General features: G+C 41.7%; 1 protein-coding gene across 16 annotated transcripts in view; it reads right to left on the bottom strand.

Annotated features, from left to right (window-relative positions):
• The window catches only part of RBFOX1 (RNA binding fox-1 homolog 1), a 2,130,504-nt gene that overhangs the window by 1,439,353 nt on the left and 665,907 nt on the right, over positions 1-25,244 (bottom strand). The window contains exon 1 of one of the 16 annotated variants that reach the window (XM_037813998.1): positions 25,097-25,183. The exons of the other annotated variants lie outside the window; for them this stretch is intronic. The gene's annotated coding sequence lies outside the window, so the exon portion shown is untranslated. Of the gene's footprint in view, positions 1-25,096; positions 25,184-25,244 lie in introns of those variants that run through there. 16 annotated transcript variants of the gene reach the window in all.

The following is a 25,244-nucleotide window of genomic DNA, read 5'->3' as shown; positions in this document are numbered from 1 at the left end:
GACATCTGGTTAAGGAACCGACAAGTGTTTATCCCCAACCCTCCGTAACAATCCAACATAATATTTGCTTCCTCACAATTTGTCCCTATGAGAGAAACATCTAGATAGAGCCAACATCATTTCAAATTACTGTGGCTTTGGCCAGATGTTCCATGTCTGGGAAATAATGTTTACTGAGTATTTACATGCTAATTATTATTGAAATTACTGCAAAGGTTACCTTGAGTCTAAGGTCTGGGAACCCAGGCTGAGATGGGCTTTAAGACGGATCCAGAGTTTGCTTCCCCACCATGGACTGGTCTTTCTTCAGAACCATGATATTTCCATGATGTTAACTCTTTTCTAGCTACATGCTTTCTCCTCGGAAACTCATTCCATGAGATGGCTTTTAATATGGTGACTAGGTAAATAACCCACCAAAATTCTATCTATAGTATTCTATTTGAACCTGGCTTCTTCCCTAGGTAGACAGCTCTGTTCTTGAATCTACCCTAGAAAGTTTAACAGACACCTCAACTTGTCTAAATGGAGCTCTTGAATCTAGCCACCTCCTACAATTTGGTTCTTCTGCTAGTTTCTCTGTGTTTAAATAACGACCATTGACCCAGCTGCCTCCTCCCTTCCCATCACCCCCTCATGTGCCAGTGTTACCACCCAATTATGTCCATCTTAGAGCCATTATTCAAGTACAAGCCATCAGCATCACTCATTTGGTGAACATATGAGTCTACTAACTGGTCTCCTTGTATCTCTGAGACTTGATTCAAATCACTAAAGACCTGAACATTAACATTCAGCCATCCTAAGTTATCAGTAATCGCCCAAATGCACTATCCCTCATTACTCAAAGAGAGTTCTCTGGATCCTCAACATTAGCATCACCTGGGCTCTTATTATAAACTCAGCATCTCAGGCCCCACTCAAGACTTACTGAATCAGCATCTGCATTTTAACAAGATTCTCAGGTGATTTGCATGCACATTAAAATTTGATAATCCCTGCTTCAGTTCAGTTGGTCTTAACCCTGGATGCTTATTAGAAGCCCCATCCCAGACCAATTAAATCAAAGTCTCTGGGGCCTTGGCCTGAGTAGCACTGGCACATTTTAAAGCTCTCTCAGGTATTCTAATGTTCAGTCAATAGTGAGAACCACTGATATAGCATAAAGACAAACATTTCAAAGTTTTGCAAATGCTATGTACATGTAGATGGAACCATTATTCCAAAGCTGAAACAATGACCAATGCACAAACACGAGCAAACCTTACCAAAACCTTAGTGTGGCCAATAACAGACCGGGTCATGCCCCAAAAGGGAAAAGCAGTTCAGAATTTGTGACTCATACCCAGAGAGGGTCTTGATATGTGTTACTGCATTTTCCTGGTTCTCACAGGAAAATACACCTGAAGACATTTTCTAATATTTTCTCCAAAATCAAAAAAAAAAAAAAAAAAAAAAAGCCACCTGAACTACAGGAACATCTTCAGATATTACCCATAATTTCACACCTCTTTAAAATTTCACACCTTAATCAAAGGCAGATGCTGTTTACTTGTGGCATGCCAATGTTTTGAAACTGCTACTTGTAATTAGCTCATTAGCTCACCTGTGGAATTGTTTGGAATTTAAAAAATGAAATGTTTCTAAACTTGAGTCAGGCCTTCCAAGAGGAGAACAATCACCCACCACAACTGGGGGGCACTTGAGTTGATCAAGTATAACACCGACACCAGGAGAGACAAAACGAGAACAATTCAACCTCCTGGTTCTCAGTTAAGTAGTCAAAAAGCCTTGTCTCAACAAGGAAAATTAATTTGGTTTCTGAAAACAACATGGCACCCCAGGATTCTAGGTCCATGTTAACATCTCCATCAGGGGTTAAGGACCATGCACTGAAAGATCCAGCTTTGCCCTAATTAAGACATGCATTTTTCTTTTTATTTCAAATATGATTTCCTCAGTCACTGTATCAGTCAGGGTCTTTCCAAAGGGAACAGATGGTATACTCAAATTAGGATCATTTAAGGAGGATTCACTTATAGAGAAACTATTTTCAAAAGTGTAAGCAGAGTGTAGGGAAACCATACAAGATGTGCAGAAACCCAGAATTAGTAGCAGCAAGAACTGGGCCCATCCCTAGGCCAAAAGGGTTGAGGACAGGGAAAAGTTATGGTTCCCAGAAGGCAAGGAGGGGGCTTAGAGAGGAGCAGCGACTCACTATTTGACGACCACTCCTGGCCACTCGGAGGGAGCCAGGGCAACAGATGTCTTGACCTCACTCAATTCCCTCCCTCCAACCTCCTGCCATAACCCCCCAAAAGAAGAACCCAAGTGGAAGTCACAGGACAAAGGAGCCCACTGAGATACTCCTTATAGATCAGCTTCCTGGGAAAAGAGCAGAGTGGGTATAAGGTAAGGGCTCCAGAGTCTACATCCTAATCCCAGGAACTGTGGCTAAAGGCACAAAGCAATTAAGGTTGCTAATTAACTGACTTTAAAATGGAGAGATTATCCTGGACTATCTGGGTGGGCCCAATGTAACTACAAGAATCCTTAAAAGTGTAAGAGGGAAGCTGAAGAACGAGAACCAGAGAGATGGTAATGCAAGAAGGACTCGAGCTGCTGCTGCTCATCTGAAGATGGAGGAGTGGGGCACGAGCCAAGGGATGCAGGTGGCCCCTCCAAGCTGGAAAAGGCATTAAAAAAAAAGCAAATCCTCCCCTAGGGGCTCCAGAAATTAATACACCCTTGATTTGAGCCAAGTGAAACCTATGCTGGACTTCTGAACTGTAAGATAATAAATTTGTGTTGTCCTAAGGCCACTTTGTTCATGGTAATTTATTACAGCAGCAATAAGACACTGCAGTGGGCAAGGATAAAAATGACCCTGGAGTCACGACTGGAAGATGTATGGCATCATGCCCCCTTGGCATCTCCTGACATTGTTGGTCTGGCTTTGTCCCCTGAGCCTAAACCTTAGACTTAGACTTTCCCTTAGACTAAGGAGGAACAGCATGATATAATCTCAAGATCTAGGCTTTGGTTTCCCATAGACTTGGGGTTGAGAGTCAGGTCTGCCTCTTACTGGATGTGTGACCTGGGGAGTCCCACATATTCATCCAAAAGGAAGGTAAGTATAGCACCTATCTTATGGCATTATGTAAGGGGCAAGCGAATAAAGTGTATAAAACACTTAAGCACGGTGCCCAGGACATAGTAGGTGCTCAATAAATCATAAACCTCCTCACTTGTCTGCTTACCTGCAGTGATTTAAAAATATTTCCATGAATTATGTGACACTCCCCCACTTCGAATGGTGGAATGTAATCACTCTCCCCTTGTGTGTGGGCTGAACTTAGTGACCCACTTCTAAAGAATAGAATAAGACAGAAATATAGGCCTCTGAGACTAGGTGCTACAGATCATTGGGTCTTTCTCTCATCTTTCAGTCTCGTGGGGAAGGAAGCTGCCATGTTTTGAGCAGCTCTATAGAGGCACACACAGCAAGGAATTGAAGCCTCTGGCAGCCAGCAAGAACGAAGGCTGCCAACACTCACACGAGTGACCTTGCAAGTGGAACCTCTAGACTCAATCGGGCCTGCAGATGGCCACAGCTGTGACCGACAGCTCACCTGCAATCTCATGACAGACCCCAATCAGAACCACCCAGCTACGCTGCTCCCAGATTCTGAACCCACAGGGACTACGTGAAATTGAAATTGTTGTTTTAAGCTGCTAAGTTTTAAAGTAATTTGTTATGCAGCCGTCGATAGCTAATGCATTAACCAAAGAAGGAAGAGCTGTAAAAGGTCTTAAAAAATAATCAAAGGCAAGGGAATTCTAAAAGTTTGTAGCTTTGCTCAAAATTACTGAACACACCCGGTGTCAAATCTGGGGTTAGGAATCACTGTTGTGGAAGTTGGCAGTCTCCAAAATGCATCATTATTCAGGGGCAAAGGAAGGTTTCACTTTCAATGGAAAAATTAAAAAAAAAAATCTCTTGCCTTTGGGATCTAAAACCACACAAATGGTGTGCCTTCATCATACAACTTCAGTCTCAAGCTGGCGGTGCTAATGCAGGGAAATATGGTCGTTTCCAGTGCACATTTCACCCTCGAACCTTCTGTCAGGCTGACGTGTGTTTTTTTTTTTTTTTTTCCCCCAGCAAGCAGGAAACTAAGAGCATATCCTCAGATCGTCTGCCAATTTCCAGCCCAGTTCCTATTTGTACGAGGGTCCAGCGTGCCAGACAGAGGTCACGACATTGATGCCGTCTGCCCTGCTCAGAGCTCCAGGGCTCGCCCTGTCCAGGCTTCCCGGGAGGTGGGAGAGGAAATTCCTCTCATGCTCCCCAGCTGGCTCTCTGTTGATGCCACCCCACTCGCCATCTGGTCTCTCCTCCCTGCTATGCACACAGCTTGGTCTGGGAAGTGGAAACTTTCTGAGAGATTCAGCATTTTTTTTTTTTTTTTCTGCAAACCAGGATGCATGAAGAGAATAGAGGACACTGGCTGGGTGTGCAACATTATGGTGCTTGTCCACATGTAGAAATCAAAGCACAGAAAATCAAAGGGGATGACTGACAAGGGTCTAAAAGAATGCGCATATTAAAAAAATCTTTTGGGATGCGTCGGGTATGACTTCAAATATGGAGAATAACCAAAAATCCAACCCACGTGGTAAGTAATTCTGCTTTCTTTTTCTGTGGAATCCATGCAAGACAAAAAGCAAAGCTCTGAAACAATCGAAATGAGCTTTGTTTAAGTGAATTTTAGGTATTTTTCCTTATAAAGCAGCAGGTTACAAAAGCTCCTACTAAACATCTCATAAAGACACTTATTGTCTGAAATGGATAATAGCTAATCGATATCACTCAAAATGGGTTGGCCAATGAGCAGGTTTTGAATGCCCACTAAGTGATGGTCTAAAATTGGGTATACAGGGCTGTTGACATACACACCAACCAGTGTACCTAAATACAGGTTGGGCCCACTGCACTCATGAGTGAGCGTGCGTGCATGCACTCACACTGACATTAAGCCTGCTGATAGGTCACAAAATTAAAAAAAAATTAGAAAATATGGTTTTTAGCATTTCTTCATAGAAATGAGATCTACAGAATGGAGATCCTATGGGAGAGCCCCTGCTGCCTCTTCCCTAAGATCCTAGGATGGTGACTTGTGATGTCTGGTATACAGGTCCACTGAGTCCTCATGATGAGCCACCAACCAAACCAAAAATGCAGGCCTTTTCATTAGGATTATACGTCAATGACATACATGCTACAAGCTCTCATTTTTCTTACCAATGACCAATGCAGACCAATGGAAGTGTTCCACTGAGAGTACTATAAGAGTTAGAGTACTGAAAAATAAACATAGGTTTTTCCTAGAGTTTACTGAGGACTATAATTCAATATTGCACTAAGAAGCCTAGCTATCAAGAACTTAATAGCAATGTCGCAAATCTGCCTGCAAACACCCATGCACATGACTATAATTCCTGGAATTTTCGGGAGGAACTTTGATTTCATGTTATCAAAGCTGTTGAGTCAGCTGGTATTAAATGTTTTATAACATTGCTATTTTGTTTTTAATGGGTTGTTTGGTTAACACCTCAGCATTAACTGCATTTTGGCAGATAATTTCTTAATAACTGGACTTAAAGACATACTGAGGTTGCTGCAAATAAACACCATATTCCTAGAACAAAATCAGAGGTACCCACAGCCTCCCCTAAATCTAGTTACAGCATGCACACTTCATCACCACTGATTCCTCTGTCTCTTCCTCATTACCCCTCACTCCCTCAAGAAAGTTAAGAGGTAGTGTCATTGAGCTGAGGGAACCTTCTTCCCTATGTAATGGGGCCTTGGTAAAATAGTGTGAAGGCCATTGTTCTAAAAGTGAGAATCTGATAAAAGCTATAGGTTTTCAGCCCAGATAAAAGCATTTATTCTTACCATTTTGAACACAATTTCAGTGAGCCCCTGGAGCCCATCTGTGGCACCAAAGTTGGGAATTCCTTTCTTAGAAGGGGAAATACGAGACACAATTTTGTCTTATTTGTCTCCATCTCATGCAGACTAAGCCACTTAGAAGCGGAGTAAAGAAAACATTACTACCGGTCCCAAAGAAAAAGGTATTCTCTGACTTACTGCTTTCATCTTCCCAGAATTATTTTTACCTGTTTCCCTAGGACCAATAAACAAGAGATTAGTTAGAAACTATTTCAGTAGTGGGCATGTGAAAATATTAGTCAATCACTAAACCCACGCAAGAAATTTCCCAATAGCAAAAGCAAAGAAGAAATAAAACATTCTGTCATGACTCATGGTTATAAGATACCAATTAAAAGCATTTTTCAAATTTTAAACATATGCTCCATTCCCAGAGCAACCTGGCCCCCATGCCCTAATAAATCAGACACTCCTTCTCAAAGCGCTGGATGGTCACGTTTGCCTTCTCTGAAACAGAGCTCTCTTTCAAGTTTCCTCTCATGCCCCATGCTGAGAAGTGACACAGTTCCAGCAATGTCCTACAGCTTCTGATATCCTTTGCTAAGGGAATCGTCTCACTTCCCATCATATACAAAGCATTTTGTTTCACCCTGCCTGCCTGCCTCATGGATCCTAAAGGGAGGTTGTTGCAGTTTTTTGTTTTGTTTTTGCAGGGGACAGAGAGACCTTACAATAAAAAAAAAAAATCTGCAAGAGTAGCATATGTAAAACTCTTGTGATGCCCAAGTGCCCAGTTATTGTTATAAAATAGGATATTAATTCTAAATGCCTTAAGAATAAACATTTCTTCACACCCATCAAGTACACTTTTCAGAGTAACTGAAAAATAAGCTGATACCTGATGATAAACCAGCCTTATTGGAAGGCATAATCCTTCTTCTTGGCCAAAAAGGCACTGTGCAATAGGGATGGCAAATAAATTTCATTCCACATAGAAATTTCAATTGGCTGACAGTCTAAACCTAAAGTGATGGATTGAGGATTCTAAGGAAGTGTCTTTGATGAGCAGGAACAAGGAATTGATTATCAATGTCTGCCACGTGTACTGGAGTGGGGGGTATTGTCACATGCGCCTCACGCTTCTGTTTTTTATATAGAGCATTACTGAGTATCAAATGAAAATGCAGGAATAAAAAACCTTGTATAATATATAAGCTGAGATGTACTTGAGAACGTAATTTTTTATAAGTCCATTTTGCTAGGCAATTTTTCATAAACATTTCAAAGACAAAGTGTTGAGGAGCGCTGCCGTGATCCGAATAGACTGTGAAAGGGGCTCAAGTACACTTTGTTGTTTCTTCCTTGACTGCCATCTGCCACAAGAGGCCACCCTTTGGGTCCACCCTTGGGTGGGGACTAAGCGAGCACCCCTCAGTCCGGGCTCCTGTATGGAAAACACCCTGACCTCCACCAACATTTTATCCCCTCAAGTGCGTGCCCCTCTAGTGTTACAATGATGGCCCCAGAGCACATGTGCTCTTTGTCTAAACCAGTGGTTCTCAGCTGGGGGCGATGTTTCCCACCCGCCCCCCACCTGGGATAGGGGCCAACATATGGAGACACTTTGCGATTCACAGCTGAAGAGGGGAATGCTTCCGGCATCCAGGGAGCAGAGACCAGGGATGCTGCTAAACATCCTACAAGGTACAGGGACAAGGAATTATCTGGCCTGAAGTGTCAGTAATGCAATATTGTTGAGGTTAAACCCTGTTTTTAAAGTCAGTAATATGGTCTCTGCTGTGGAAGACACTGCATCCGGACGGCACGGCTGGGCTCGGAGGTTCAGAAGGAACCCTAGCTGAAGCACGGACCAAGGCCCTAAGGAAAGCACCGGACTTCACTTCCCTCCACCTCCGTGCTTCTGTCTCTGAAGCAGGCATGAGAGCAGGGTGCACTTCGCGGGGCTGTTTTGAGGACAGCATGGGAAACTAATTTAAAGCCCTCAACAATACTGGAAAGATGGAAACTGATATCACCAAAGAAAACAAGACAAGGACTACAAAACACCTGCAAAATGGGCACATGCCTGGCACCATGACTTCCAAATCAGAACCTGAATATGATGGTCTCATCTGGTTTTAAATGCCCTTCACCCTCCAAGATACAAGGGGGTACCTTTAGGCAAAACCTCACATTTCACAACAGCTACAAAAATTAAAGACTCATATCCTTTGACCGAGCAATTTCATTTCTAGGAGTTCATCCTACAGATGAACACAGTTGTGAGAAATGGGGGTGGTCAAGGATATTCGGTGCAGAATTTTCATATCGAAATACTAGAAATGACTGAAATACCCACTAAATAGAAACCAATTAAATAACATGGAGTAAATACAAACAATAGAATATTATATATCCATTAACAAAAATGGAGAGCTATAGGTACATATTGATATGAAATAATCACTAAAATACATTGCCAAGTTAAAACAAAAATGCAAAGAGTAGAAACCATAAGTATTGTATCTTGTATCCATAAAAATATCTCTGCGAATGTGGGTACGTGCATAATACATCTATGAAAGACTACACAAGGGACCACCATAGTAGTTGCCTCTTGGAACCGGGAGGGATGTGAAAGGGAAATTTATTTGCTTTGCATACTCTTACAGTGCCATTTTAATGTAAACTATTAAAAATAAATGTATAAAGCATCAAATATGCTTTGTTAGATACATCATCCCCTGCCTAGAAACTATTCTGCTTCATTTTGCACTTGACTTTTGCAAATGCTAACAAATCATCCTTTGCTTAAAATGAGTAATTTTAAATACTGTGGTTGAATCTTTTTCTGTATAGATATCCCCAATTTGTAATCTAAACAATATCCGCAGAGAAGCTGACTATTAGCACACAGTTTGATGTTCTCACAACAAGAACAAAAATGGCAAGAGGTTCTTATCATAAATCAGACTACAAATTATATGGCTCCATCCAACCTTTTTCCCCTTTGCAAACTCCAGCTTTCAAATAAATAGCTGCATCAATTAGCAGAGCCAGTTGGTTCTCAAAAGCTGAGCTGTGTCCTGGGCTATTATTAGTTTCCAAACAATGGCTTGGTGAGAAGAAGAAAAAAAAACACTTATGCTAGGCTTAGAATTTTGAACACTACTCTAGGAAAAGGAAAGTCATATTACACAGTTAAGATAATTTAGAGGATTCACCTTATGAAATTAGCTCTATTGGTCTCCCCCAAAACTTAAAAGATGTTTCATGGTTTCAATGTATGACAGTAGGAGAATATCCTTGTGATTTTAGTAATTAATGTTGCTTTTAAAAAGTTAAAAGAAAAAAAAAAAATCAAATGGTAAGGATACACTGACATCTGCTGGCATTTCATAAACTTTTGAAACAAGCATTTGCTCCAGAGAGTGCTTTCCATCTATTCTCGTGCACGGAGGCACATTTGTGGCCTACCAAAATTAATATTCCCCAGTCTGCTCTCCAAAATCACGTGAAGAGAAGATCATCAGGGAATGAAAGCTCAAAAGCCTCTTTCTCCCTGGAATAGATTCCCTCCCTTCATTCAGTAAAGCAATCTGCAACTTTATGGAATTGGTAGTTCTACTTATTTTTAATAAGTAGAGGAGTTGAGCAAGAGGAAAATTAAAATCTGTGAGTTGTTTCACATGATTTTATTCCTATAAATGGAAATGCCACCAATTATTGTCTCAAAATGATGCATATATGAGGAACACAGATGTACAAAACCCCACCTATGCTAGAACAAGGAAAATAAAACCACGTGTTCCCTTCTCCGAACCAGAAATAAAGATTGGACCTCAGGGAGAACTTCTGCGGAAGATGGTGGAATAGGGAGCTCCAGGACTCACTCCTCCTCCAGAACAGTGAGTGGACAGGCAGGAACTGTCTGAAACAACTGTTCTGGGGCTCCAGAGGCCAGGGGAGCACTGGGCAGCATCCAGGGAAGAGTGGGAGGAAGAGGCTGAGAAGCTGCAGTAAAGAACTGTGAGTAGCAGCTCACGGCAGCAGCTGCCGGTGCCCATCCCCGACTACAAAGGCAGGCCACCTTGGGGATCAGTGCCTGGCTGGCTGCCGAGGAAGGAGGAGAATGTGGAAGTCCTCTTCCCCAAGAACCGGGGCAGGAGCACTGCCAAGCACTGATCACAGCTTTTGATTGGCAAATTCAGATCACCAAAACTTGGCTCTGAGTGTTGTTTTAGCCCACCCTGACAGGGATGGCCTGCAGCCACTGTTTCAACCCTGCCCCTGACAGGGGCGGAGCTATGATGGTTTAAAGACGTGGGCCTCCCTAGGGTTGTGGGGAGCTGTTTGCTGAAGGGCATAATATGCTGGGCAGGCCCAGAGCACAACTTCACAGAGCCATCAAAAAGCCTCTTGGCATCATTCCTGGCCCTCACCCCAGGGCTCTTCGGAGCTTCTCTACTCCTCCTTTGTGGGTGCCTGGCCATGTTTTGGCTGGGAAATACTGACTAGGGAAAGTCCTCTCTGGTGTGGCCCACCTCCCAGAATTTTGTCCTCCAGGCAAAAGCAGGTGCAGGCAATGAAAGGAATGTAATGTTTGTGTGTGTGTATATACAGAGGGGGAGGGGGAGGGGCAAAATAAAAACAGAATAGATCAAGATTCCTAGACAAGAAAGAGAAGAAAGGAGGAAGCTTTCTTTCTCCTGGGGGTGAAACAAGTGCACGAATAGTGCAATCTTAAAAATTTTACCTCATATCCAGGACAAGAATCAGATGAAGAGATGAAAAACCCTGATCAGTTAAACATGGGCAATCCTAAAGGTTTAGAATAAGTTGAACCAAGTGTCAAAGAAGAGCTGTAATACAAAGCCAATCAACAGTAAAACCTTTGGCAAGAGAGAGAAACTGATCTTCAGAGTATCTGCATCAAGATAATCAGATGCCTAGATATCAGCAAAAATTTACAAGCCATACTAAGAAATAGGAAGATATAGCCAAGTTGAAGGAACAAACTAAAACTCTGAAGGAGACACAGAATTTGGAACAGCTGATCAAAGATGTTCAAACAAGTTTCCTAAATCGATTCAAGGAGATGAAGGAAAATATGGCTAAAGAAATAAAGGACATTAAGATGACACTGGGTGAGCATAAAGAAGAATTTGAAAGTATAAAAGAAAGAACAGAAATTATGGTAATGAAAGGCACAATAGAAGAGATTAAAAATACACTAAGGTCATACAGACAGAAGAAAGAATCAGCAAACTAGAAGGCAGGACAATCGAATTCTTATAGACAGAAGAACAGATAGAAAAAAAGACAGGAAAAAAAATTGAGCAGGGTCTTAGGGATTTCAATGGCAGCCCAAAGTGTACAAACATACATGTCATAGGTGTCTCATAAGGAGAAGAGAAATGAAGGAGAAAGAATAATGGAGAAAATAATGGCCAAAAATATCCCAACTCTTATGAAAGACAAATACCCATGTCCAAGAAGCACAACATGCTCCAAAAAGAATGTCTTAACAGATCTACTCTGAGACACATACTAGTCAGAATGTCAAACACCAAAGATAGAGAATCCTGAAAGAAACAAGAGAAACGCAATTTATCACATACAAGGGAACCGCAATAAGACTACATGCCAATTTCTCATCAGACACCATGGCGGCAAGAAGGGAGTGGTATAATATAATTAATATAACTGAAAGAAAAAAACAGGCAGCCAAGAATTCTTTATCTGACAAAACGGTTCTTCATAAATAAAGGAGAGTTTACAATATTCACAGATGAACAGAAAATGAGAGATTTCATCAACAGAGATCTGCCCTACAAGAAATACTAAAGGGAGCTCTGCATGTCAAAAGAAAAAGACAGGAGAGAGAGGCTTGGACAACAGTGCAGAAATACAGATTATCCGTAAGGGTAACTAAAAGGGTAAAAAGAGAGACAAGATATCACATATTAAAACCAAAGTATGAAATGGTTAAAGTAAGTGCTGTCTTTAAAGCAATAATATCGAATGTTAATGGACTGAATTCCCCAATCCAAAGACACAGATTGGCAGAGTGGATAAAAAACTATGATACAACTATATGCTGTGTAAAAGAGACTCACCTTAGACCCAAAGACACAAATAGGTTTAAAGTGAAAGGCTGGAAAAAGATACTCTACACAAACATTAACGAAAACAACCGGGGTAACAGTACTAATATTGGACAAAAGAGACTTTAAATGCAAAACTGTTACAAGAGACAAAAGAGGACACTATATATTTTAAAAAGGGGCAATCCACCAAGAGGTAATCATAATCATAAATATTTACGCACCTAACCAGGGTGCCCCAAAATACATGAGGCAAGCAGTAGCAAAGCTGAAGGGAGAGAAAGACATCTCTACAATAGTTGAAGACTTCAATACACCACTCTAATCAATAAATAGAACAACTAAACAGAGGACCAATAAGGAAACACAGAACTTGAAAAATATCATAAATGAATTAGACCTAACAGACATTTATAGAACATTGCATCCCAAACAGCAGGATGTATGTTCTTCTCAAGGGCCCATGGATCATTCTGCAGATAGACCACATGTTGGTCACAAAACAAGTCTCAATAAATTTAAAAATATTAAAATTATACAAAGGACTTTCTCTGACCATAATGGAATTAAGCTGGAAATCAACCAGGTGGAGAACTAGAAAATTCACAAATATATGGAAGTAAACAACACGCTCTTAAACAATCAGTGTGTCAAAGAAGGAATTGCAAGAGAAATCAGTGACTCTCTCAAGGAGAATGAAAATAAGCAACAAGGAAAGAAAAGATTAGAGTGGAAATAAATGAAATTAATAAAAAAAGTAATAGTATTAACAAAACCAAAAGTTGGTTCTGTGAGATCAATAAAATTGATAACTCCTTAGTTAGACTGCCAAAAAAAGAAAAAAGATGCAGATAAATAAAATCAGAAATGAGAGGGGAGACCTGACCACTGACCCCAGAGAAACAAGAAGGATCATAAGAGGATACTACAAACAACTGTATGCCAACAAACTAGAAAACATAGATGAATGGGCAATTTCCTAGAAACACATGACTAGAAGAAACAGAAGACCTCAGCAGACTGATTACAAGTAAAGAGATTGAATCAGTCATCAAAAGCCTCCCAAGAAAGAAAAATCCAGGACCAGATAGCTTCACAGGTGAATTATACTAATCATTCCAAGAAGAATTAATACCAATCCTACTCAAACTCCTTCAAAAAATTAAAGAGGAGAGAACACTACCTAACTCATTCTGTGAAGCCAACATCACCCGAATACCAAAGCCACATAAAGATACTACGAGAGAAAGAAAATCCCAGATCAATTTCTCTAATGAATATACATGCAAAAATTGTCAACAAAATACTTGCAAATTGAATCCAGCAGTACATTAAAAGAAACGCACACCATTATCAAGTGGGTTTTATCCCAGGTATGCAAAGGTGGTTCAACACAAGAAAATCTATTAACGTAATACACCACATTAACCAGTCGTGGGGGAGGAACCACATGATCACCTCGATTGAAGAAAAGGCATTTGACAAAATCTAACATCATTTCTTGATATAAACACTTTGAAAGATAGTAAGAGAAGAAAACTTCCTCAACATGATAAAGGACATATATTAAAAACCCACAGCTAACACTGTACTCAATGGTGAGAGACTGAATGCTTTCCCTCTAAGATCTAGAACAAGATAAGGATACCCAGTGTCACCACTGTTATTCCACATTGTGCTAGAAGTTCTAGCTAGAGCAGTTGGGCAAGAAAAAGAAATAAAAGGCATCCAAATTGAAAAGGAAGAAGTAAAACTTTCACTAATTTCAGATTACATGAGCCTAAATACAGAAAGTCTCCCAAACCACAACAAAGCTACTAGAGATAATAAACAAGTTCAGTAAAATGGTAGGATACAAAATCAATACACAAAAATTAGTACTGTTTCTATACACTAGTAATGAGTAATCTGAGGAGGAAATCAAGGGAAAAACTCTTATTTACAATAGCAACTTAAAGAATCAAATATCTAGGAATAAATTTAGCCAAGGATGTGAAGGACTTGTTTGCAGAAAACTACAAATTATTGATAAATTAAATCAAAGACAACCTATATAAATGGAAGGACATTCCATGTTCATGGATTGAAAGGCTACATATCATTAAAATGTTGTACCCAAAATTATTTACAGATTCAATGCAATCCCAATCAAAATTCCAACAGCCTATTTTTCAGAAATGGAAAAGCCATTTATCAAATTTACATGGAAGGGTAAGGGGCCCCAAAAAGCCAAAAATATCTTGAAAAAAAAGAACAAAATGGAAGACTTACACAGCCTGACTTGAAAGCACTTACAAAGCTATGGTGGTCAAAACAGTATGGTACTGGCATAACGAATATATATATATACATACACACCACTGGAAAGGAGTTGAGAGTTCAGAAACAGAGTTGCACATTTGTGGTCATTTGGCATTCTACCAGGCTATCAAGTCCACTCAACTGGGACAGAACAGACTCTTCATAAATAGTGCTGGTAGAAGTAGATATCCACATGCAAAAGAATGACAGAGAACCCCTATCTCACACCTTACACAAAATGGATCAAAGACCTAAATATAAGAACCAGGACCATACAACTTCTAGAAGAAAACGTAGGAAAGCATATTCAAGATCTTGTAGTAGGCAATGGTTTCTTAGACTTTACACAAAAGGCACAAGCAGTGAAAGGAGAAATAGATAAAAGGGACCTTCTCAAAATTAAAAACTCTCGTGCTTCCAAAGACTTTGTCAAGAAAGTGAAAAGGTAACCTACTTAATGGGAGAAAATACTTGGAAATCACACATCCAATAAAGGGTAAATATCCAGAATATATAAAGAAATCCTACAACTCAACAATAAGACAATCTAATTTAAAAACGGGCAAAGAACATGAAAAAACCTTTTCCCAAAGAGGAAATACAAATGGCTAAGAAGCACATGAAAAGATGCTCAACATCACTACCACAGAAATGCAAATCAAAACCACAGTGAGATATTGTTTCATATCTACTACAATGGCCAGTATTTAAAAAAGAGAAAACTACAAGTGTTGGAGGGGATATGGAGAAAGAGGAACTCTCATTCACTGCTGGTGGGAATGTAAAATTCTGCAGCCACTGTGGAAGACAATTTTGTGGTTCCTCAGGAAGCTAAGTAGAATTACCAGATGTTCTGGCAAACCCACTACTAGATATATACCCAGAAAAACCAAAAGCAGGGAATAAAACAGACATTTGCACACTGATGTTCACAGCACATTATTCATAACTGTTAAAAGATGGAAGCAAACCAGTGCCCATCGATAAATGAATGGATGAGCAAAATACGGTATATGCCTATGATAGAATATTATTCAGCAGTAACAAGGAAGGAAGTCCTGATGCATTTGACAACATGGATGAACCGTGAAGACATTGTGCTGAATGAATTAAGCCAGAAACAAAAGGACAAATATTTTATGATTTCACTGATATAAACTAATTATAATAAGAAAACTCAGAGTTAGAATCCAGAATACAGGTTACCAAGGGATAGAACGAAGGTGGAGAATGGGAAGCTAAAGCTTAACTTGTGCAGAATTTCTTTTTAGGTTGACTGCAAATGTTTGGAAATGGATAGTGGTAATGGTAGCACATTATGTGAGTATAATTAACAGCACTGAATTATCTATGTGCATGTGGTTGAAAGGGAAGGAAGTTTTGGGTCATGCATTTTACTAGAAGGAAAGTGAGACGATATAACATGGGACTGTATAACCCAGTGAACCCTTTCGTGGTGATGATTGTGGTTAATAGTAGAAATATAAGAATGTTCTTTCATGAATTATAAAAAATGTAGAACAGTATTACAAGGTGTTAATAATAATGTGGTATATGGGAAAAATACATATAATGTAAACTATGGACTATAGTTAACAGTAATATTTTAATATTCTTTCAATTGTAACAAAGGTACCACAGTAATGCAAACTGTCAACAATAGGGTGAGTATATGGAAAGGTTGTATTTTTACAAGACTCTTCTGTAAACCTATGACTTCTCTAATTAAAAACCAGTAACAATTTTGTAAACATTATGTTAAGTGGAGAAAAAGAAGGGAACTCAGAAGCAAAGAGGCAGCGGAACTGAAAAGCATGAATAAAAAGTGAAGGCATCTAAAATGTTAACTTTGAAAAAGGGGCTCAAGATTCACTCTCCTGTGTGAATAAAAGACTTGAAAACAGACTCCAAAATGCTGATGTCCCAAAAACATTTCCCAGAGTTTATTTTAACCTCTGATAAAGGCAATGGGTGTGTGTGTAGGTGGGAGCCGGGGGGCAGTCAAGAGGTGTTATGAGATGAAGAAAGAACTCCATTATCCCATTCAACTTTATGGATGTTATGAAGATAGGTTCATAAAAGTGTCTCTAGCACTGTCTTCCACGAAGTTGTCACTCACCAAACGTGCCATATAAACTCAAAGGGATTACTCGAGTGGAGAGGGCATGGAGACTGGACAGAGCTGTGCCCTGTTCTTGTACCAGCAGAACGGCAGTCACCCATTCTTGAGACTAGCCAGAGCCACCGTTCCTCATTCTCATGGGTCCTCAAGTCAGAGCAGACATCCATGCCGCCAACTTGTTCTCCTGCAAATCACACACACGCGCACACACACACACACACACACACACACACACACACACAGCCTTTCCCCCAAGGTTCTTCTCTCACCCATCTTCACTACCTTTATGAGTAATCATATGAGTACAGATCTTACCCTTTGCAGAAAGAGAGAAAATGAAAACAGGGATGCATGTTCTGGCCTCTTCAGCTTCTCCAGGGGCATCAATACACTTGCCACTCACGCCCCTCCAGCCATGGTGAGCTCCTTACAGTTTTCTAGGGGTGCAGAGCTCTTTCCTTCCTCGGGGCTTCTGAACACACTGGTGCCTCTGGCTGCCATGGTCTCCTCCCCTGTCTCCACCCCCCCTCTTTGCATAGCTGAGTCCTTCTCACTGTTCAGGTCTCAGCTGAAATGTCAGTCAACTCCTTGGAGAGACCTTCTGTGATCTTCCCACCTCAATTATTAGGTGAGTCCCTTGTTTCATTTCCATCTCAATACTTATCAAAACAGGTAATTATCTTACCCATTAATTTGTTTCCATGTTTCTTACTGAGCTTTCTCACTAGGGCATAAGCTTCATGAGCTCAGTCCTGGTCACTGCTTATATCCTAATAGTGCCTGGCCCAGAGCACGGGTTCAAAATTATTGGTAGAATGCATGAAAAAAAACAAATGATCCAATGAGGGTGAACCTACCCATCATGGGAAAAAAAAAAAAAAAAAACAAAACTCTGGAGAAACATTTAAGTGGGAAAAAAAAAACAAAAAAGACTGTCCACTTTCAGTGGTGGGACTCAAAATCACACTCCTTTGCTCCAGGTTTTGAGAAGAAACCCAGCACCACAAAGCATTGGTCCATTTTCCAGAGATTCCTGGTGTTTTAAAGGGTTGCTATTTGAGAAATACCTTCCAATTTCCATCGGTCTTACTATATTGCTCATTTATTCAATAGTTGAATACATTAATTTCAGGTATCTTACAAAGACAAATTTTTAACAAACGAAATACAGTAACATAAATTACAACAAAAGATGAAAATCTAAACGAGGGCAGAAAAGTAAAATAAAGTCAATGGTGAAGTTAATGTGCAAAACTCATGCTATCAAATCCTGTGTACTGCAAAGATTGCACCATAATCTCAGCTCTGAGCTTCCTAGCAGGCTTTGCAAAAAGGGAACAAGTCAGTTATTCCAATTAAAATGTTTGGAATGCAAATACCAATCAGTAATTCGGTAGAGGACCAACTCTTTCTGATCCCAAGACTATAGAGAATATAATGATAACCAACAGTCCTCAGCAACGTCTTCAGAGCAAATACAGCAGAATGTAATTCTTCATACTCTGCTTCTATTTCTTAGATCCCCTTTTGTCTTCAATAGTATGTTTCCTTTTATTTCAAGTGTTAGCTCAGCTATAATCACTCAAATTTTCATCTAAGCCTTCTATTCTTTTTCTCTGTGTGTGTGTTTATCTTTTTAAAAATATATGGGGTAAAATGGCTTTAATTTAACATCTCTCATTATAAGCTGAAGGCAGAAAATCACAATTCATTCAGTAGACCTGATTTTATGGAGAAGTAAGGATGGTTCTTTGCCCTTATCACATATTTTTAGAGGGTATTTTAAGCTCACAGATATACCATATACAAGTTTCATTTGTAAAATGAATGAAAATCATTAGAAAACAAAATATCTCTCCACAAACCTCAGCCTCACTAACTGTGAACCTTTTGTATCAATGAGTCTTGAAGGTACCAGTGCACAACCTTGTCTGAACATCATAAGGCAGATCCTGAGCAGTCTCTGTGGCAGCTGCCTGACTCACCGCACTCTAGAACACCAGTCCTCCTAGGGAGCAGCAGAATCATCCGCCTTAGGTAGGAAGTGGAGGCTCAGAGAGGTACCATATCTGGTCTGAGGTCACCCACAAGTGGGCGAGTTAGAAGGCAGCAGAATCTGGACTCAGAAGCCAGGTGTGCCTGGCTCCGAAGCCTGTGCCCTCCCGCACCTCTGCTCTTTGGAAGTCTGTTCTCGAAGCTTCCCTGACTCCAAAATAAGTCCACTAGCTTAGTTACATGTGTCATCCCCTTGAAAATCAGGACCTTATTCAACCACTATCCTACCTGCTGTCATCTAGGCCATCCCTCCCTGGACCCCATTTGGAAAAAACCAACTCTCCCATGAAAAAAATCTCATGTTCTCAAAGAAATAGATGAGTAATGCTCTTTATTCTCTCAGAGAAAATGCCTGAAATTCCCCAACCTGTGAAAATAAGAGCTGTGTTCCGTCTCTCTGGGAATTCCATCGGCTCACCAGCCTCGGCACTCAGCAGCAACCCGAACGGGGCACGGTTCTGAGGACTTGCTCTTCTCCACGGCGAGACAGTGAGCCACGCCACAGGCTTCCCTTCGCAGAGACCCAAGGAGGAGCGGCTCAGGCCCAAAAGGCCTCTTGAAGACACTCTTTCAAGAAGGCAGGTGATGACTCCAGAATCAAGATGGGGCCTCTGTCCCGAGGGAAACAGACACATGGCTAGCATCCCCAGGATCTGGACAGGGCTGCTGATACTGAACCAGCCATCTTGAGACTCTGCTCTGTCACTTCTCATAACGAGTCTAATAAATTAGTGTTTCTCTCTGCCAATCAATCAGAGCCTGTGCATATGGCCGCTGTCAGCAGGCCTCTGCAGGCGGAATCCCGCACAGAGACTGGGGTCTGTCAGCTCCCTCAAGTACACATTTGCAGCTTTGCAGGGTTCTTCCCCTCTTCACCCTCAATTTATCATTTTGGGCATAGTCAATATCAAAACGTGGGAAACACATTCTGGGGCCAATCTGCTGCCTAGAGGGGGTCTGAAATTCCAGCAGCACAACAACAATATTCTTATCACTGAATGATGATCATTGTCATTATTATCATAGCAAGTGCCACTACTCCTACATGTACTGAAGGCACGCAATGTGCCAGGAATTTTGCAAAATAATTTACAAGATTGATTTCATTTCATCAACGGGTTGACCCTGCAATGTAGGGATAATGATTCCCTCCATTAGCAGGGGGAGTCTGAGACTCAGAAGGGTTAGATAAAGCCAAACGCTATGGAGCTGGAGTGTGACAGAGCTAGGATTTGAACACAGGTAGTCTGATTACGAAACTCTAGCCTTTGCACTGTATGGCCTCCTACCTCCCTCAAATCTTAAAATGCTTCCTCTGCTATGCACCTCCACATCCTCGCAGAGCAGAGGAGATAAGCAAAGGAGCTCCACAAACCACTGCTTGAACACGCAATCTGGCCTTGCCACCTAGTCTGTGGGCTTCAAATCCCCCATATGTAAAATGGGATAATAAAGAGGTTGCGGTGGAGAGTTAACGAAATGATGTCCATGAAGCATTCTTCCCTGTGCCCGAGCAAGAACGAGCTCCCAATAAGTGTCACCTATTAGGTTACTGGTGATGATACAAAGAAAACAATTTTGAAAACCTAAATCTGCAACCTTATCTCTGACAGACTACATTCTAAAGTTCACAAAAAATAGACATCTCGAGGAAAGGCAGACCTAGCAGTGAGCAAGGTACCTGCACGTGTTGATCTATTATGCCAGTAAAGGTCTAATTTTGTTCTCAGTAGAAATGAAAAGGGAAACTGATTTCGATTATGATGATTAGATGGAGTAAGCAGCAGTTTGCACACTGCACTTGAGCGGTTATCAGAACAGCTCTAGGCTAGAGTGTACAACAGAACTGCTTGTAGCTAGACAGGAGGCCCGAGTGCCCCGCTAAAAGTCACACACACATAGCATGAACCTGGGGACAGGGAAGAGCTGTCCTGGGAAGCTCAGAACCTGAGGACCCCATGGAGACAAACAGCAAGACCAGAGCCAGATTGCACCAGAGCAGATCTCCAGGACAGGCCACCCCAATGCATCAACAAAAAAAGTGGCAAATAAAAACAGGTCCCCTGTTTTCCTCCTGTGCCTCTGAAAGATTCAGCACTACTTCCCAGAGTAACTCAGCTAAGCAGTAAGATCTCCTTCACCACTGCACTGAATTGTCTCCTACCTCCTTATAAGAGCATCAAAAGTGGCACTGTGTGCAATTATTAGTATCACTGGCTATGGACTCAGACGCCCTTCAAAATCCTTGATGTGTCAACTTAGCTGCTGTGTGTCCCAAGAAACTGCATAATCCCTGCATATGCCTTACTACCTATCTACAAAATGGGGAGACCAAAATAATCAAGTTCAAAGTATGGGAGAAGCATCAAGTAGCTTATTATTTTCCCAATGAACATCTACTCTGGGCCAAGCACCATGCTAGTCACTAGAGATACTGTGATGTCCAAACCGGGTGCAGGGCTTACAAGGGGTGTGTCATCAGTGGGGTAAGAGAAAAAGCATAAAACAGAATCACTCAAGTAAATATGAACAGCACCTGGGATGACAGTGGGGAAAGAACACATGCAAGGGGACAAGGAGCATTTCTCTGAGCAAGGGACCTGTGAAGTGTCATATGAAGGATGAGTACAGGGTGAACAGGATGGAAAGATCAGCATGTGCCAGAACACAGCACAGGGCACAGCAAAGCAGGCAGAGTGCTTAAAACAGGCTGTGTTGGATAAAAATTGTCCCATATATGTGAGTTTATTATTATCCTCACAGTGTGTATAACAGGAAAGACAGCCTCCCAGAGCTACTGATAAAGAAAAACAGATTCAGGGATCAAATGAAGGAGAAAAGTTGAATTGTCTGCATGTCCCAACCCTCCATCAAATTCAACTTCTACCTGCCAAGTCCAAGGAAGCCTCTGAAGATGGAGAGTGTCAGCTCCAACAGTTCTCACTAGGAACCCACTTCTTCCTGTTGATATGCATTACCCCACTGGCCCACACCATGTTTGTTTCTTTATTCTTCTCAAAAGCATCTATTAACATTTCCAACTCAGGTATGTTTAAGCCATAAATACATCATGTCATTCCCCAATCACAAAACCTTCCAATGGCTTCCCCATTGGAACGTATCCAAACGCCATCAAATTCCTCTATGATCCAACCTCATCCACGTAACTTCATCATTCTCTGAGCCTCCAGGCCTTTGCATGAGCTTTTCTCTCTGAAACATTCTTCATGCAGAAAACTGCTCTAGAATAGAAGCTCCGTGAGGACAGGGATGCTTGTATGTATTGATAACTGTATGCCAAGTGCTTTGAACATAGCAAGTGTTCAGAAAAAAAAAAAAAAAAAAAAAAAAACCTCATTGGATGAATGCCTAGATCAATGTTTATCAGTTTCTTCTCACTTAGGTTTCAGGTCAAATGTCTCCTCCTTGGAAACCCCTCTAAGTCACTCTCCATCACATTGCTATATTTTTGTAACTTTTCATCATCCTTATAAAATATATTTCTAAATGTTATTATTATATGGCTGGCTTCCTTTACTACAAAAGCAGCTCTATGAAAACTAGGTTCTTGTCCGCCTTCTTCACTGAGCCAAGCACCTGACACACAGTTAAGTTCTGAGCTATCCCTTCCCGAGAGAGACAAAGCCATCTGTGTTAGCAGGCAACAGCCACCCACTTCCCTTGTATCTAGTGACCAATGACAGATCAATAGTAACTACGGGCCCAGAGCAACAATGGGTACAAAATACGAAGGTGCTCGTCTCCCAGATTACTCCATGTGTCCATGTCCACTGTGAACTCGTCTCAAAGTGCTGGGTGCCCCTCATTTTGAAGCACCATCACTGATTGGTTCTCTAATTAAAATTTTAATATTTATACTTGTGCCTTGGAGCAGTGTTTTAAATGATGGAGGCAGGCACTGGGGAGATCCTCACAACTTCTTTAAAAGCATTATCTCCAGGTTTGAGGTCTTCAGCACAACCTTTTGTCTCAGTCAACCTGGGGGAGTGGGAGCATGGCAAACTGCCAGACTATTTTAGGAAAGCCAGCAGTATTCACTGGCGGCATCTTTACTGAATAATGCCCATACTGGGCCACACAACAGGACTCATTCACTGCTGCCCTTCAGAGCAAATGTCCTCGAATTCCAATAGTCTTCTTATGTGCCACTGGGAAATTACTGCATCCCCAAAGTATTTTCTGTGTCAAATACAACCTCCCTCTCGGGATGTGTTCATTATTCTACACATCATCTTAAAGGATGCAAATAAAATAGTATAACTTTTGAAAAGGTGATATGTCAGACATTTATACAAGAAAGACTCCATTTTGTGGATATAACTATAGTGGCTTGGTATAGTTTAAGCTGAAAAGACTAAATTTGTTTAAAAAAAAATAAAAAACAAAACACAAACCTTATCAGCATCCTGAGGACATCCGAAAGGTCTGTGTTCAGACTTTATAGGAGTAGGTTTAAAAAAAAAAAAAAAAAAAAGAAAGCATCAATTATGGGAAGAGAATATAGGACAGAACAGGTCAATTCCAGGTGGGAAAATCTGCTCAGACTCAGGTTTTGGCTTGATTTCTGAGTGGAAAACTCTGGGATCATAGGATGATATTAAAGACAGTGTGTTCTGAGAAGACGATTTACTAAGCTTATACTTTCATCCCAGGAGGCCAGAGAGATGCAGGCCTTCCACCTGGTCAGACGAAATGCATGACTGCTGCAAAAAAACTTAATTTCAGGATATAAAGTACTTTTAGAGATGGTATATCAAGTGCCACTGCCACTCCCTTCCAGTCTGTCCCTGGTCCATCTTACAGTATGCAGAAAGTAAACATGAGAGATGAGAGCAGCTCCAGCCTGGACAGACATGAAGCTCTGTGGAGCAACTTCGCTTTATAATTAACTCCCTTTTGTTTCCACATGCAAGTTTTCATCTGGTGTTTAAAAGAAACTGTGTGTGTGTGTGTGTGAGTGTGTAGGGGTACTACCTGCCTTTTCTAACCCACCAGGTGTCAGAAAGTCTCAAAAATTAGAGCAACCTATATAAGAAGAAATAGTAATTATTATTATGAAAACTAACTTTATTCAGGAAATCACCATGTGCCAGACCCTAAGTGTTCACTGATTTACCTATAAATCTGAAACCAGCACTATTCCTGAAACCCTCATTTTACAGGTGATCAAACTGTGGCACAGAGAGGTTAAGTAACTTGTCTAAGGTCATGCAGCAGACAAGTGGCAACTTGGGATTTGAACCCACGTCATCAGATGTCAAAAGCCTGGTGCTTCTCTAGCCACAATGCTCTACTCTGGGGTAGCTGAGATGCCCTGGACAAGGGTAAGGGGTGGTGCCCATTTCTTCTCAGCTGAATTCAATCCTAAGCTAACTTAGGGGAAATCAGTGGATTCTGCTGGACCCAGTGCCTCCCAGATGAGCCAAGGGCAGGCAGGTTTGATGCCAGCCCTGTTGTTAGCCAGGCACAGTCACACCAGCACCACCTTTGCCCTTAATAGGCCCAGGTCTTTTAGTTCTGAAGAAGAAAGATCTCAGCCAAAAATAATCTGCCAGTGACTCCAATCAGGCCCTTCTGGTTACTTAAAAAATGAAAGACTTGGCCATCTCATCAACACCCCCCCCCCTTTCTTTTGTAATAAAGTAGGCATTGGATTTAAGATAAAAAATAATAAAAACAAGTAATGATAATACTAACAGAAACCCTAAGTTACTAACATAATATCTTTGCTCAGACAAAGCTATTCCACAATGCATCCCCCCCCCCTTTTTTCCAAGTTCGACTGAAAAGACCCACAGTTGGGTGCCAAGCCTCCCGGCTGGGTGCAAATCCCCAAGCATGTGCAGCCCCGCCCCAGACGCTCCTGGGCTGGCAGGTGCATCCCAGTTCTTGTCAGCGCAGGAATAAGTAGCCCCCATACCCTGGTGGCAGGAAATCTTGAAGGCTCCAGAGCAAGGAAAAGATCTGAGTATTCTCTCCCTTCCTGGGCCAGCAGCTCTGAGATCTGCGTGACACCCACCCTCGGAGGCGCCAAGCGCAGCACAGCCAGGTGGCCTCCTGGGTGGCGAGAGGATGGGAGCAGCGCCCTGCTCTCCCAGCCCTCGCCTTTATACTTTGACCACAGGGAGAACGGAGCTGGCAAGCAGCTAGCCCGGTCTGCGTTCTCACGCAGCACGGAGATCTGAGACAGCCTGGGTTTCCTCTGCAGGAAGGAAGGTTCCCTGAAACACCGAAGGAACCAGCGGGCGCAGCAGGAGTTTCCAAGTCCCGAGTTCCCAGGGAAACCCCTTCTCTCTGGGGTCGGACGCTTCATCTCGGGGCATTTATCTCAATGCGTATAAACACAATCTCTCTCCCTCCAACCCAGCAACCCTCCTCCTCCCCACAGCCCTCCCACAAGGCGGTCGGCACTTCTAAACGCCCTCCCTGGCCACCGAAGTGCCTATTCGCTCGGATTTGGCGAACGGCGGTAGAGAAAGGAGAGACCGGGGGCGCGCGGAGTGCACCTTCCAGCCCGCCGGGGAGACTAACCAAAGTGCGCAGGCAGGTTCCCTCCACTCGGTGCACCTGAGACTCACTCCCGAGGGAAAGATGAGGTAGTCTGGGCGCTTCCAAGGAAGGCTCTATGGCGAGGAAGGGCGCGTTTCTGGAAGCGACGCGCGGGGGAGGGGGACACAGT

This window comes from Choloepus didactylus, chromosome 21 (genome assembly GCF_015220235.1).
Source record: "Choloepus didactylus isolate mChoDid1 chromosome 21, mChoDid1.pri, whole genome shotgun sequence".
NCBI classification, from domain to species: Eukaryota; Metazoa; Chordata; class Mammalia; order Pilosa; family Megalonychidae; genus Choloepus; species Choloepus didactylus.
The sequence above is the reverse complement of the archived record's forward strand: the minus strand, read 5'-3'. Positions and strand labels throughout refer to the sequence as shown.